Raw genomic sequence first — 14316 nt, 5'->3', positions numbered from 1 at the left:
CATTATAGAATTAACAGTATAGAAATTAGTTTGACTTTAGTTCACGTGCAGCGACAATCGTGTCCGCTGCATACTGCATGAGTTACGTATCTTGTACTAGTCATCTTTGGTTATGAACAACACACATCCGTTGTACTGGTTCCAAAATAGTACAGGAGATGTGCTAATAAAACACAATATTGATGTGGTTCCGCACCGTTTAACTTTGGCGTGTACAGATAAATATTAGGGTGGGGCAAAGTGATCGATTTTCTAGAGCCAAATTTTTTTGGTTCCTTACCTTTCCATTTACCTTTCTAAAGAGCTCAATAATGCTCTAATAATGAACTACATTATGTTAAAGTATAGTATTTTAAATGCCTAACAACTTTGTAGAAGACACTGAAGAGCAAGGATGTCTCTAAGAAAGGCTATAGTTGGCTATAAATGCAGAAAATCTTGTTTTCTGCTAACTTTACCAATGTACCGGCGTCAGTAGGATTCCCATCAGAAATAACCTGTCGTAACCAGTTTATACACTCAGCTGGATCAAGCAAACAAATTTAGGTCAATATTCTAGACGTAGGTAGAATCTGCAACGTGTTTCAGAGGTTACTTCACTCACAATAATAATCGCGAAGATTTCATGTGCAAAAACAAATAGATTTTATCCATAATGGTTTGCACGCAAACTTCATGTGAACCGCACGTAGATATTTTTTTATTACGCTACGTAATTTTTGCGTGTATTGCATTTGAACGTTAAGTGAAACTCACATACATTTCATCCGCACCTCCCACTGTATTCATTAGATATTAATGTGATTTTGATATTGAGTAAATATGATTGCTTTGCGCAGTGGCGATATCGTAACCAATGAGGGACAACCGAGGTGCGATTATTGCTAGTTGAAATATGATTGTTAGAGTCATTCGTAGTAAAATTAAAATGTGTCTCATGTTTGTTTTATATGTTGAAGTGATTGAATTTCGTTATATGGCTCCTTAATTTCATTAGAAGTGTAAAAAAAAAACAATTTATTTACTACTTACTACTATGTAGTTTATATATAATAGTTTTATTCTTCTATATCTGCCTTAAAACTATTCCTATTTTTAAAATAGAGACAATTTTCTATACGGTGTAATGCAATCGTAGGACCATCAAACAGATCTATTGAAAGAATGGGGCTTATTACGGAAGTCACTTCACGGTGAAGTGACAACCGTAATAGGCACGGTGAAAGTGATTCCCATATGATTCGCACGCATCTTTTTCATCGTGAGATTTTTTCACTTCGTTCTCACCGTGAGGTGACATCCGTAATAAGCCCCAATATCTACTAATGGCTCACGGCTCATTGTTTCATATGCTCATTGAATGAAGCTATTTTCCATGTTTGCACAACTAAATGTATGATGATTGTTATTGTAGTAAGGAAATTTGGATACCAGTTTCAAGACTGGATTCTGCTTTTGCAAGAATTGTTTGCGGAAACTGAAGCTTGTTGTCCATAGCTCTATAACAGTTGCCAATGGCTCATGGTTGAGTAATAACCATTCGGATGCTTCGTTTGTTTGGAAATTTTCAGCTACAGTTGAGACTGGCACTACCAGTTTGATTCGTTTGAAGTGTTCTTCTTCCTTTGTATCGCTTTTTCCTTTGTATCGCTTTTTCGTTTTTTCTGCTAAGGGTCTTGTTGGCAATTTTGCCACCGAGATTTCGCGATGTAATAATTCTCCTGAAAAGTTGTTTCTTTTGTGGTTCAATTGTTAAAATATAAAAATACATAACGTTTCTTTCAAATTTAAAAAGTGTAGTTACTGCCCTTGCGTAGGATTCCAGGTCCTCGCTTCGCAACTTTTTCTCTTGTCTGATATGGTATTTTGCAATTACACCGGCTAAATAAAGCTGCTTTGCATTGGAAAGTTCGAAAGCTTTAGATCGTTTCAATACGTCTTTTCCGCCTTCTGTAGCCACGAGTGAAGCTTCAAGTGCGTTTGGTGTAAGGGAACATCCATAAATGACGTAGCTTTTTTAGGTTTTTTTGACCCCCTCCTCCCCCATCGTAGCATTTCGTCACAAAGTCAGGACCCCCCTCTAGATAATTACGTAGCTTTAAAACAAACAGCCCCCCCCCCACATGATATTTTTTTTGCAAATTTGATCATCCAAAACATACCTTGAGTCATAAATGAACAAGAAAAGACAAGGAAGTAATATAATAACCCTAAACAGACAAAACAGTAATAAAAAAGAACAACTAGAAAAAAAATTTTTTTTTCTTAGTTTCATGTTTGCTACGTAGCTTGGCTTGAACCCCCACCCTCCCCCTCGTCACATTTCCACACAAAACTGCAAACCCCTCCCTCCCCCTCAAATGCTACGTCATTTATGAATGTTCCCTAAGTACTGAATGTTGCTCATTAGTTTGTGGCACAGCGACATCCAACAATGGCGACAGACAAACATTTCCAGAACTGTTGTCTCCAACGGCAATTGCAGCGTCATTTCCATCAGCTGGATCGTCTGAAGTGATGCTTATATCCTCTAGAATATCTAGTTCTGAAAATATTAAATTAATCAGATACTGTTGAAAAAGTTAAAGGGTATGTGCTTGAGTGCACAAACGTACGCTTGACGTGGGACTATTGTGGGTGTAAAGATTTAATTCTACCATAGCCATAGTATATAACAAACACCAAACGTACAAATACCAAACACAACAATCCATGAACACTTCACAAAAAAAAACACATACACCTGTCATAAACCATAGCATACAAACTAATAGGAAAAATAATTAACTTGTTGCCTATAAAAGTATTCTGTCATGAATAAATTTACCTCGGATGAATGCATTTTTGCACACACATACACGTTATACACACTCATACGCTATATACACACTACTCACAAGCACACGCTCCTCAGACACACCCACGCTACTTACACACACACACATACACACACACCACTTACATACACACGCCACTTACACACATACACACACGCCACTCACACCTACATACACGTCACTCACACATACACACACGTCACTCACACATACACACACGTCACTCACACATACACACACGTCACACACACACACGTCACTCACACACACATATACACACACATACAGACACACACACATACATACCCATACACACTCATATACACACACATTCTCTCACACATACACACTCACACACGCACACACACACACACACACACACACACACACACACACAAACATTAACACCCACACACACAATCATTACAACCACACACACATTCACACACACATTCACACACACATACCCACACACATACACATACACATACACATACACATACACATACACATACACATACACATACACATACACATACACATACACATACACACACACATACACTATACGTCTATGTTTTTGAAGTCTGTGTTAGGGAAATAAGCCAATCGTATGAAAAATGTATGTGGTTATTTGACCTTCAAACTTTTCCGCAATTTTCACGGAGTAATAAGAAAATGATAACTGAAATTATCATGTTATACAAATATTGTATGTTGGAGCTTTCCAACGGTATATTAACTATTGAAATCGGAGCAGTTGTCTGAGCGCTATTAGCATCTAAACTCTTCCATTCCGCCAACCAAAACCGTTACATGTTCAATCCAGTTTTCACAGAAGGTACCTTAGTATAGTGAAGAAAGACGTTGTCCCACGTCAAAAAGCATTGCATCCAATTTTACCTTCCCCTGTTGCTGTTGTTTCCTCTTTTGCTTTCGAGCTTCCTTCCGCTGCTACGGCTTGCAGAGTTTGTAGAATATTAATTCTCTGAAAAATATTTTTAAAAACTAAAATGTATCAGTATCAAAATCAAAATAAGTACATTGCGTGCTCGCCAAGCAGCAATCAAGCCAAACAGTTCGTCGTATTTTCATAGGGTTTCTGTTGGCTCCAAAAAGTGCTTTGAAATGCTCAATTGTCACAGTTAGCAGCTCGAATAGATCTATACCACATCCTTAAATCAAAACTTTTACTTTATTCCATTGAAGCGACAAATTTTGAAAAACAACGCGTTTACTTACGACCGAAAACCTCTAACAAACTGTCCGGAAATCCCAAATCTGCAAGAAGTTCACTTGCTGTTGTGCTGTTTTTCGCCATCTTGATTGTAGTGTATTATTTTTTTTCACACCATTGATTCACGTGACGTTTACGTGATTTTGCACTTGATATTTGAAACTATGTGAAAATGACATACATTGTATATGCAACTCACATAAATGTTACTGTCTTTCCACTTGATACTATCTATTTCAAAATACTTGTGTGGCACGTAACATTCATGTTTACAATCACGTAAATATAAAATGCTGCGCGAATAGAAGGTATTAAATTTTCATCTGAAACACATTAAATTGCAAATGCTGCACGTAAGATAGAGGTGAATGATTATTTTTAGCATTTAAGTGCATTTTCACTTAAATAGGATGTGGTGTTTAGGTTCAGTGTTCTAATGGAAATCTGACTAACGCTGGTACACTGGCAGTGTTGGCAGAAAAAATGATTTGCAACATATATTTCGACATACCTAAATTTGAACAGCTCTAGTGTTTTTTGGGACACCCTAGCACTTTAGTATCTTCGGCTCAGTTGTTAGGCATCAAAAAGCCTACCGTTTGAAGTCATGAAACCTATGGTTGCTGAATGGGGTTATTTTCGGTTGGTCTGAGAAGGTTAAGTACATGGGACTAATTTACGATAAAAAACTTATTTTCAAAGAGCACATTGAGAGTATAAAAGCAAAGTGCATCAAATATACGAGATGTTTATATTCTATCATCAATCGAAATTCCAAAGTTTGTTTTAAAGAATAAATTTTTTATTCACAAACAAATTTTTAGACCCCCAACACAGTGGGGCGACTCCATAAAAATGCTGGCCAAGCAAAAAAAAGCCTTTAAAAAATGGAAAATAAATGGTTTTTATATAATTTTGGGACTCTGAGTCCGAATTTGATATTATTTTTGCATGAAAATGCGTATTGCTGTCGCCAGGGGAATTTTCATGTTTTTCATATATATAATATGAGGAAAATTTTACGTCAGTTCTAATTTTTGGAAAACAAAATGCATGATGCTTGAAAGACTTTCATATGCTTTAATAAAACATAGAAATATCATTCAGTCATTGAGAAAATAAAAAAAAATCAATTGAAAAATATGCTTCGTGATGAAAATTATCTTTGACTTGTTTTTTTTTTTTTTTCTAAAGTGATTATATTACATTGCTTCTTTTTATCGCATTCTTCTATTTATTCACGTTCATCTTTATTTTTGTGTTCATTTTTAATACAGTTTCAATATATGCAAGGAGAGTTTTCAAAATGCAGTTTCTAACGTCAAAATAATAATTTACTATAATATAAACTTTCAATTGACTGTATCATGGTTTGTGTTTACACGATTGTTTTTACCTGTGACTGGTGTGATACAAACTTAAAACATGATTTTAATACTCAGTGCTGCTGATCTAAAACATAAACAATGATAAGTTTTGCCTTTCTCCTAGAAAGGTATAGCAATCACTGGAAAAACCAAAGGTATAAAAGTGGTCCCAATGGCCGAATGTCATATACCACTCGACCCCTGGTACATGGTACATGTGCCATTTTTACACTTTTTGGGTTTTTTGCAAAAATGGATGCAGAACGCAATAATGTACTAGAATATCCAAGAAAAACCGAGATCTGATATCCTAAACCAAAGTTATAGCCAACGCCATTTTTGGTAAATAACATAGTCATTATTTCGTTGAGAGCAAAAGTGGAACATGTCCAGTCTGTGCATGTTAGATGAATTGTAAGCCAAGAATCTTAGGATATAAAACAGTCATGTCTATAGCAAAGTTGGACAAGTGATTGAGTACTTTCAGCTGAAGATCTGGCTGCTCTGGAATTTTCTCACTACGTGGCGCTAGTGTGCCCGTGACTATTTTGTAACAGAAAGCATTTTACCTATTACAGTATCAACTCGTATACTGTTACCAAATACATATACATTAGCGCCACGAAGAGACAGAATTCCTTAACAAACAGGTCATCATTCTATAGTACTTAATCACTTGGACAACTCTGCTGAAGACATGAATGTTCTAATGTTCTACGTCCTAAGATTAGAGAGCTATTATGCATCCTTCAGGCTCACACTGGACATGTACCACTTTTGCTCTCAACGTTTTCTGGTTGTCATTATTTTTCCTATAGAACAAAAGTGGTACATGTTTTTCCATTGCAGTTTGTGTAAGTTTCTCAACTAGAATTCGTTATGCTTTCACGCTGTTTTATGCAAAAAATACGTAATTTTTTGATTCCGCCCATTGCAATGAGATTATACATTATCAAAAGAAGTGGATTTATTCTCCACTATTCTATAGACAACTTTTCCTTGGACGTCATCAAGATTCAAGTTACCCTTCAGTCTCCAGTAAACTTCGCAACATTGCAATTTTTTTTTTTCAAGAAAAACGCTAAAATACGCTGACTCAGTACACTTTGAAAAATCATAGAAAATTCAAATTTTGTCTTGATGCTCTATAAATTTAGATTCTGACACAACAATAGTATACCACTATAGGAAAAATACAAGTTTCTTTTCATAGCTAGATTTCACATTTTTAAACATAACAGGCAAAGTAAAAGTACGCTTGCAAAAAAAAAATCAATAAGATCCTATTGGGCAACTAGACCTTCGATATGACACTGATTTCACGAAAATCGATCCAGTCATCGATGAGATACACGAGTGAGATTACATAGTCTCCAGAACACGTTTCTTTCCACAACTCTTGAACCACAATTGGACATGTTGGTTTATGAAATTGAAAAGTTACCTAATTCTGTTTAAATCGGTTGTGTAGCTTCTGAGATAATGAACTTTCGTGATTTTTACATTTCGATAAATAACATAAAAACTAAAAATCCGATCCCAATTAATCGATAGGGTTTCATGGGGCAACTAGACTTTCCTTTTGAGAGTAATCTTATGCACATCGGTCTAGGCATCTCTGAGAAAATCAATTGAGATTGAAAAGTTGCTTATGCACACACATACAAAAAATGCCCAGCTCGTCGAACTGAGTCGATTTATATATGCCACTCGGCCCTTTGGAGCACTTTTATACATTCGGTTTTGCCAGTGATTGCAAAGCTGTAGCATTTAAAACCAACAATTTCAGCATATATTTTTTGTATCATTCAAACACACAACTTTGTGGAAGAAAAATGTCTTTTTGCATCGCGCATCATGCTTTGAAGATACTGAATGGGGTAGAAATTTCAATCAATTTCGTAGAGTGGTAATGAGAATAATTTATTCTATGCAAGTATCGCCTGCTAGTTTTTGCCGAACTGTTTGCGGATGTACAAAAAACCTATATGTTTTTTTTTTTTGGTTTATTGGCAACAACTCAGTCCATGTAGCAGGTGGTCTTTTGCAAAGTTGTATGATTTATAGATATTTAAAAAATCTTATTTCAAGTACTAGCCTTATATGAAAAGAATGAATCTTCAAAAAAGAGAAGTTTGAAGAAAAGGGTCTTCAGCAAAATTTTCTGGGACAGCAAAAGAATGACGCTCAATATCCCGTGACATTAAATTATAAGGAACCTAAGTTCTCAGAAATGGCTTTGCGAGTAACTCCTTAAAATTGGAGCGAGCTGTTCCTGCGTTTAAAATGAATCACCGAGCAATTCCACCAACTCAGTTTCTTTGAAGGGTTTTGGCCTTCCTTCGCGTGGACATCGAAATTATCATCTTTAAACCGACGAAACCAATCATGGCACGTTGTTTAACTAAGAGTTTGTTTGTTTGCATTCAGTGAGCAAAGTCACACCGTTCTTGGCACAAAATCAGATGTTTTCACACAACTTAAAGTGAATTAAAGCGGTTCATTTTTCATGTGTCTTAGTTTGTTTTATCACGTTTCGACCAGCACTTACTGCTGATGCCATTCATTGACGACCTACAGTTAGAGCTTAGTTGCGCACATAATAAGACAATTCAATAATTCAGTTTCGGATATGCCAGTAATTGCTATACCTTTCTAGGAGAAAGGCAAAAACGTTATATAATTTTACTGCCGTAGTGGATCTTTGGTAAGTTTCAGCCGTTATTGAAGCATGCCGGTGTTTCCTGATTTTGTCCAACTGTGAGTTACATAATACGCTCCATTTCTTGCGTTTTCTTGGTTACTCCTAGCTCCTTTTGCGTGCTTAGGTTAGGTTGCCAATCAAACTATATAGCGGTGTTATTTTGTGCCGTGCTACTTATTTTATGCAAAATATTTGACCCCATCTGCAAGTACGAACACAACGATCGATAACTTCCAAACCCAAGGATTGGACACAATTAGTCAAACCTAAACCACTGTCTCTGCGGAGAATGTGGTTTCCTACAATTTCCCAAACACATACGTTTCATGCGAAGAATCGAACTGAAGGCTGCCTTTGCCTGCCAGCTTCGGAATGACGTTTCCTTCATGTGCCCTTCCGACCCATGAAAAGTTGTTGAAATTGGAAGAATCTTCTATCACTCGCTTGCTTCTCTTCCTCGTGGGTATCCCAACACCATCACTACGGAAGGGCGGACATACGTCAATCGGCTCCATTCGATTTCACATTAACACATTTCCTGCAGCAGCAGCAGCAGCAGGCAAAACCCCACAAAAAGGTCAGACCGTCGAAGCCGAACATGTTGAGGGGTTTATATAGCCGACATAATTGCTTATCTTCGTGATTGGATTTCGCAAACCGGCAGCAGGCCTCAATTTGATTTTAGTTTGGAAAGTTTCCATCTCAGGTACGAAAGTACGCCACACTCGAGGACTTGAAGTGAGATAGATCTACTCGTCGTACTTTGATAGGAATGTGTGGGATTTTGTTTCTAAATAATTAGTAGTGTATTGTGCCGACATAAATGATAATTCTATAATGTTATAAAAAATGTCCAAAGAAAAAAACACAAAGGAATGGATTATTTATTTGTTTCTCATATTCAGATTGATTCCTATTTTTGCTCGTCGCATATCCGCAGAATAAAGTTCAAAGCGTTAACATAAAGCCTGTACCTGTACCTCATACTAGTGAGTGAAAGTCGCTTTTCGTATTAAATATTTCAAAGTACACCTTAAGCAGAAAACAAGTTCCACATCAAAAATATGCAAAAATTTTCAAAAGCACTCAGCATAATATTCTCCAGTCTGATACCTGGCCATCATGTTCGTCGAGACTTACATATTCGAAATGGTGAAATTGCACCGGTGATCGGTGTATAAACAGGCATTTGTCTTATTTGTGAAACTTTTCCTACGCTATTCACACATTCTTCACAAAGATTCACAGCTGGATATTCGAACGTCATCCTCCGGGGAGACGAATTTCCTAAAGTGAGTTTTTTTGATTGAAGAATGTGTGAAAAAACGGAAAATATTCGTCGCCGCAATTTTCCGCTCGTCAAGCACCAGGATGTTACTCTTATGTCTATCGCTAGGGAAAGCCATCGCAATAGAAACGCCCTTACCTACTGCTAATGGGAGCTGTCTACTGTCATCCCGGCCGGCGATGCTTGCCATTGGGGAAAACAGCTCCCGAAACGACTCTCCCAAAGGCTTGTCTCGCATATTTTTATGAGCATGTTTACGTGTTGCCTCATCCTCTCTTGCAAATTCGCTACATCCCTTGAAACTGAGCAGACATTTGACATATTCAACAGTTCACCGGCTCGCTCGATGAGATAGACAAAGGATTTTTCCTTCATTCGAGTGTTGTACTCGAGCATCAACCACGCATACCGAAAAATTGGGTTCCATCCAGCAAGAATAGGAAGGAAGTAAGGAAGTATATTCCCTAGCATATACATACATACATATCTACTTGCTATTCATATTATTTGAATTCAGCGCGGCATCAACCAACAAAATGAAACGGTTTGTTGACTTACAGCAAGCAATTCCGACAAAAAGCAATAATATTTACTTAGCGGTTTTCAATGTTTATCAAAACGTTCATGAATGAAAATCAGGTTTCGCTTGAACGTGCGTCCAATTCGATGTGTTTGGGATAGATGTATCTAACAAACTACCATCCTTTCATAAAATAAATTTGGCCTAGTGAAACTACACACTGGTTGCAAATATTGTTCTCTGTTATATTCTGTTCCACGAAGAGATCCCTGAAGCATAGACAACAAAAAAGTTGCCCCATTAGATCCGTATGCCAGTAGTCTCTGTACTGGGACAGGCACAGCGGAAGTATTTACACTAACAAACTTTTCCAATTAGTCATTTATCCTCTGCTAGGCTTCACCGGTTCCACCGAATGATTTTATCATGTGTACAGTAGAAAGGCTCAAGTACAAAAGCAGGAAAGAATAAGGAACTAGTGAAGTCACTCATTGCAGTATAAAAAATGTTGTATCCTTTAACTTTAATTGAACCCTTGTGTGGAAAACCACACAAATGAATTTTGTTTTGATTTTTTTCCGGAAACTTCTCGATCGATTTTGATGAAATTTCTTGACAATTCCTAAACCATCAATCTTACACAAAATACATTTTCTCCAAGAGTAAAATATTATCGGTTGATGAGATATTTAAAAACTTACGTTGTTTACCCTGGTGTGTGGATTTCCACATATACAACATTCGAATTTATTTTGGACAAGAAACAACTTAATTTTGCCCCAAACATATTTTTTTCATTGAGTGCTTTCATACCTGAAGCTATGGGTACCAATTAATTCTGTTTCAAAAATCGAATAGGGTGTATAAAACGATATTTTTCGTCAAATAAGTAGACTTTTAGCTCTTTCAAACGCGACTAAGAACAATCGAATCGGTTCAGCCGATGCTGAGAAAATCGAGATATAATGGTCGTAAGAATGAAAATATTCACACATACACATACTTCCGCACACATACAAACCTCATTCGATTTTCGAAACAGGATTGTTTGGTACCTATAGCTTCAGGTATGTATGCACTCAATGAAAAAAAAAGTTTGGGGCAAAATTAAGTTGTTTCTTGTCCAAAACAAATTCATATGTTGTATGTGTGGAAAACCACACACCAGAGTAAACAACGTAAGTTTTTTTAGGATGCAATGAAGGTTAAAAAGATATTAAAACTGAAGCTAGTGTCTTCAGTGATTTCGTAACTAGAAACCATTTCAACTGATATGTCCAAGGTTGCTGATATTCATTCAATAACACTCAGAAGCGCTCACCACCTGCGAACGCATTCGTATAATGCTCATATAGCATGCATTCCCGAACGAACCGAACGATACCACCGAACGCACGAACCGAACGATGCAGGAAAAAGATATGTTCGGAAGAACGATCGTACTGTCTTCCATTCCGTATTGCTTTTGGTTCATCGCTCAGTATTGATCGGAGTGATTAGGCAGGAATGGAATAGTCGATGAACGTTCGCGGTGAGCAGTTTGTTGAACGTTCACCGTGAGCGAAACTGGTCATAATCGCGAGAAAAAAACCGAAAATAATGCGGTGGAAGAGAATCAGAGTTTAGAGTGGGACTAAGTTTCAAAGGCTTGCGTGTATGATTTAAACCAAGGGGCTTGTGTGGCTGTCGAACTTCATACATTTTTCATCTTTCACTGATTGATTCTGGTACCAGTGACTCTGGGATCCACTTTTTGGTTGAATTGATCTAACACAACTAAATAGAGTAAACGTCCTGTAGGGTGAGTTGCAAAAATATTCGGCAGAGGCGGTATAAAAAGCAATTTTGCTTTGATAGAGATAGCGCATCGGCGTGGTCGTAGGTTACTGACGGCGGTGGTGTGCATTGGCGTGCTATTGAGCTGCACTATAGAATATCGCAATCCAGGTATGTTATTGTAATACACTAAAGTCGCTTTTTACGCGGGGGATATGTGCCGCGTAAAAAAACCGCGTGAATTCCGGATTCCGTGTAAAAAAACGCGTAAACCCCGGAACCCGCGTAAATTCTGCAATCTGAGTGGAGAGGAACCGAAATCCGCGCAACAAAAAAAATACCACTTAAATTCCGGAATCCGCGTTAAAAAAAACCGCGTAAATTCCGGAATCCGCGTAAAAATAAACGCGTAAATTCCGGCATTCGCGTAAAAAAACCCGCGTAAAAAACGAGTAAGAAGCGACCTTAGTGTATTTGTTCTCTTGGCTATGAATTATTGTCCAATTCAACAAACAAACTCTGAAAAGTTACAGAGACAGAACGTCAACAGTAACATCAAGAGATAAAAGCTAATAACGAATAAAAGTATGTTTTCGAGAAAATCATAGAAGAAAACATAAAAAAGTGTCATTGTACTAAGAAAGTTCAAAACACTTTAATAACAATAAACATGATTCACGGGCAACTATACATAAAAATGTTGCATTCGTTGTTTGCAATGTTCCTACACTGGAACTATACGTGCGCTTCGCAGCTGTTCGTGTTTGCAATCCGAGCTACACTAGAAGTAGGTATTTCCTGAGCTATTTTGTACGCGAGTGAAACAGAGTATAGTTTGTTGTTGTTGTTGTTGTGTTTGAAGTTTTTTATGGCTAAGACTATAGTTTGAAACAGCAACAAATACAAATGCTGTCAAATGTCGTATATAATACTAGCTGAGTGTAATTACAACTGCAGAACTGCGTCGCAAAAACAAATTCGCCATGAGAACTATGCGCAACAATGCTGGCGGCGGCGCACAGAACTATTTCGTTCAAGCATCAGAACGTAACAATCGCCCTGAACGCTCACGGCGATCGAAAACTTGCCTCTCGCAATAATCGCAATGAACGCGCTCGGGTAGTGAGGAACAAATGCAGTGAGCAACGTTTGCTCGGCTTGTACGAAATAGCAACTCATTGAAGAACGAGAAAGTCTAAAGGAAAGAAAAAAACAAAATAGGTTCTCTACACATCGTGCTTGGTATACTCTCGCACACGAATAGATTGTCTCAGTCATGCGACGTTGCTGCAGCAGTGGTGAGTGCGATACGCAGTGAACTTTTCGTCGCTGCAAGAATCAGCAACCTTGGATATGTCTTTATTACCTGTTTCTTTCCTGCAGCTAGATGTGATAAATCGGCACGTTGGTATCCGCAGGGATTAAAGTAATTGGGATACACACACTAAAGTAAAAATGATATCAGAACTTTTCACGTTAACAAGTTCATTTAATGACTTATCCAGCTGCATCAAGGCTGACCGCACTACGTGAGATACATGAGACGGAAGAAGTGCTTGTTACAGTACATGGAAGACAACATCGAAAAATAATGAACTACTTTTACTTTCTTTTTGGCTGAAACTCAGTGGATAAGTTTGTCTTAGAGTGACTCCATCTCTACACGTTTCCGTTGGCATGTATTCTTACCAACCAACGACGTAAGGATATGTTCTCAAGAAAATTCATTGATTACATAATTTTCACAGTCTTCACAGTTACGTTTCTTTAGCCAAAAAATGCAATTTTGTGAAAAAATACATACTTAAAAAAATTATTCCTGTTTTGAAAAAAGCTTGAAGAAAAATTAAAAATAATTATCTAAATAATCTCGGTTTTCAAAAATCTATTTATTTAAAAAAAAACCTTGTACGTGTTCTGTACATTACCTAAACAATGAAGCAATGTATTCCAAAAAATTATAATTCAATCGACCATTTTTTTATCTGACTGAAACCTTGCATAGAAGTTTCTATAGGCAAAACATGCCATTTTGTGCTATTTTTTTTCAATTATTTTGGGAAAGTATTGATGATTACAAATCTTTCTAGGGCCAAAACGGTTTGTTTGATCGTTATAACGTCTTCGACAAAGTTGTAGATAACAATTTTGTGTTTCCAAAAAAAAAAAAAAAACACTTCTCTATTTCTAGCAACCATGCACATTTACATCAAATGCTAAAGACCTTGTGCACCTAGTGGCCTGGTTCTAACGAGAATAGCTCAAAGGAGATCGACTGAAAAACAATAAAGCAGTTAAAGGAGATCAACACTCTCCAGCGAGCTGTTGTAACATGCCGGCGAAGTGTTGACTAAGACGCTACTCGTGATTACTGCAACTACAGTGCAATACCGAGCATTGCCTACAAGGTACTGTCTCAAACTATGCCGTCGACTATCACTATCAGTAGTTCATGGGGCAATACGGTTGTCCAAGTTGTTCGAATTTCGGGAACACTCTCGAGTCCCCTCGAATGTCAAAGAGGGTCACGGGCAGGGATTATCGTGCTTGTTATTCAATATCGCTTTACAATGTGTCACACGGCGGG

General features: G+C 37.3%; 1 protein-coding gene and 1 pseudogene across 1 annotated transcript in view; both read left to right on the top strand.

Annotated features, from left to right (window-relative positions):
* Positions 1 to 827: 827 nt before the first annotated feature.
* On the top strand, positions 828 to 980 carry LOC129719232 (U4 spliceosomal RNA; annotated as a pseudogene).
* A 10816-nt stretch (positions 981 to 11796) lies between these two features.
* LOC129717636 (uncharacterized) overlaps positions 11797 to 14316 on the top strand; it is a 162786-nt gene continuing 160266 nt past the window's right edge. Inside the window, exon 1 of the mRNA XM_055667690.1 lies at positions 11797 to 11900. The gene's annotated coding sequence lies outside the window, so the exon portion shown is untranslated. The remainder of the gene's footprint in view (positions 11901 to 14316) is intronic.

The sequence above is a fragment of the Wyeomyia smithii genome, chromosome 1, assembly GCF_029784165.1.
Source record: "Wyeomyia smithii strain HCP4-BCI-WySm-NY-G18 chromosome 1, ASM2978416v1, whole genome shotgun sequence".
Classification (NCBI taxonomy): domain Eukaryota; kingdom Metazoa; phylum Arthropoda; class Insecta; order Diptera; family Culicidae; genus Wyeomyia; species Wyeomyia smithii.
The sequence above is the reverse complement of the archived record's forward strand: the minus strand, read 5'-3'. Positions and strand labels throughout refer to the sequence as shown.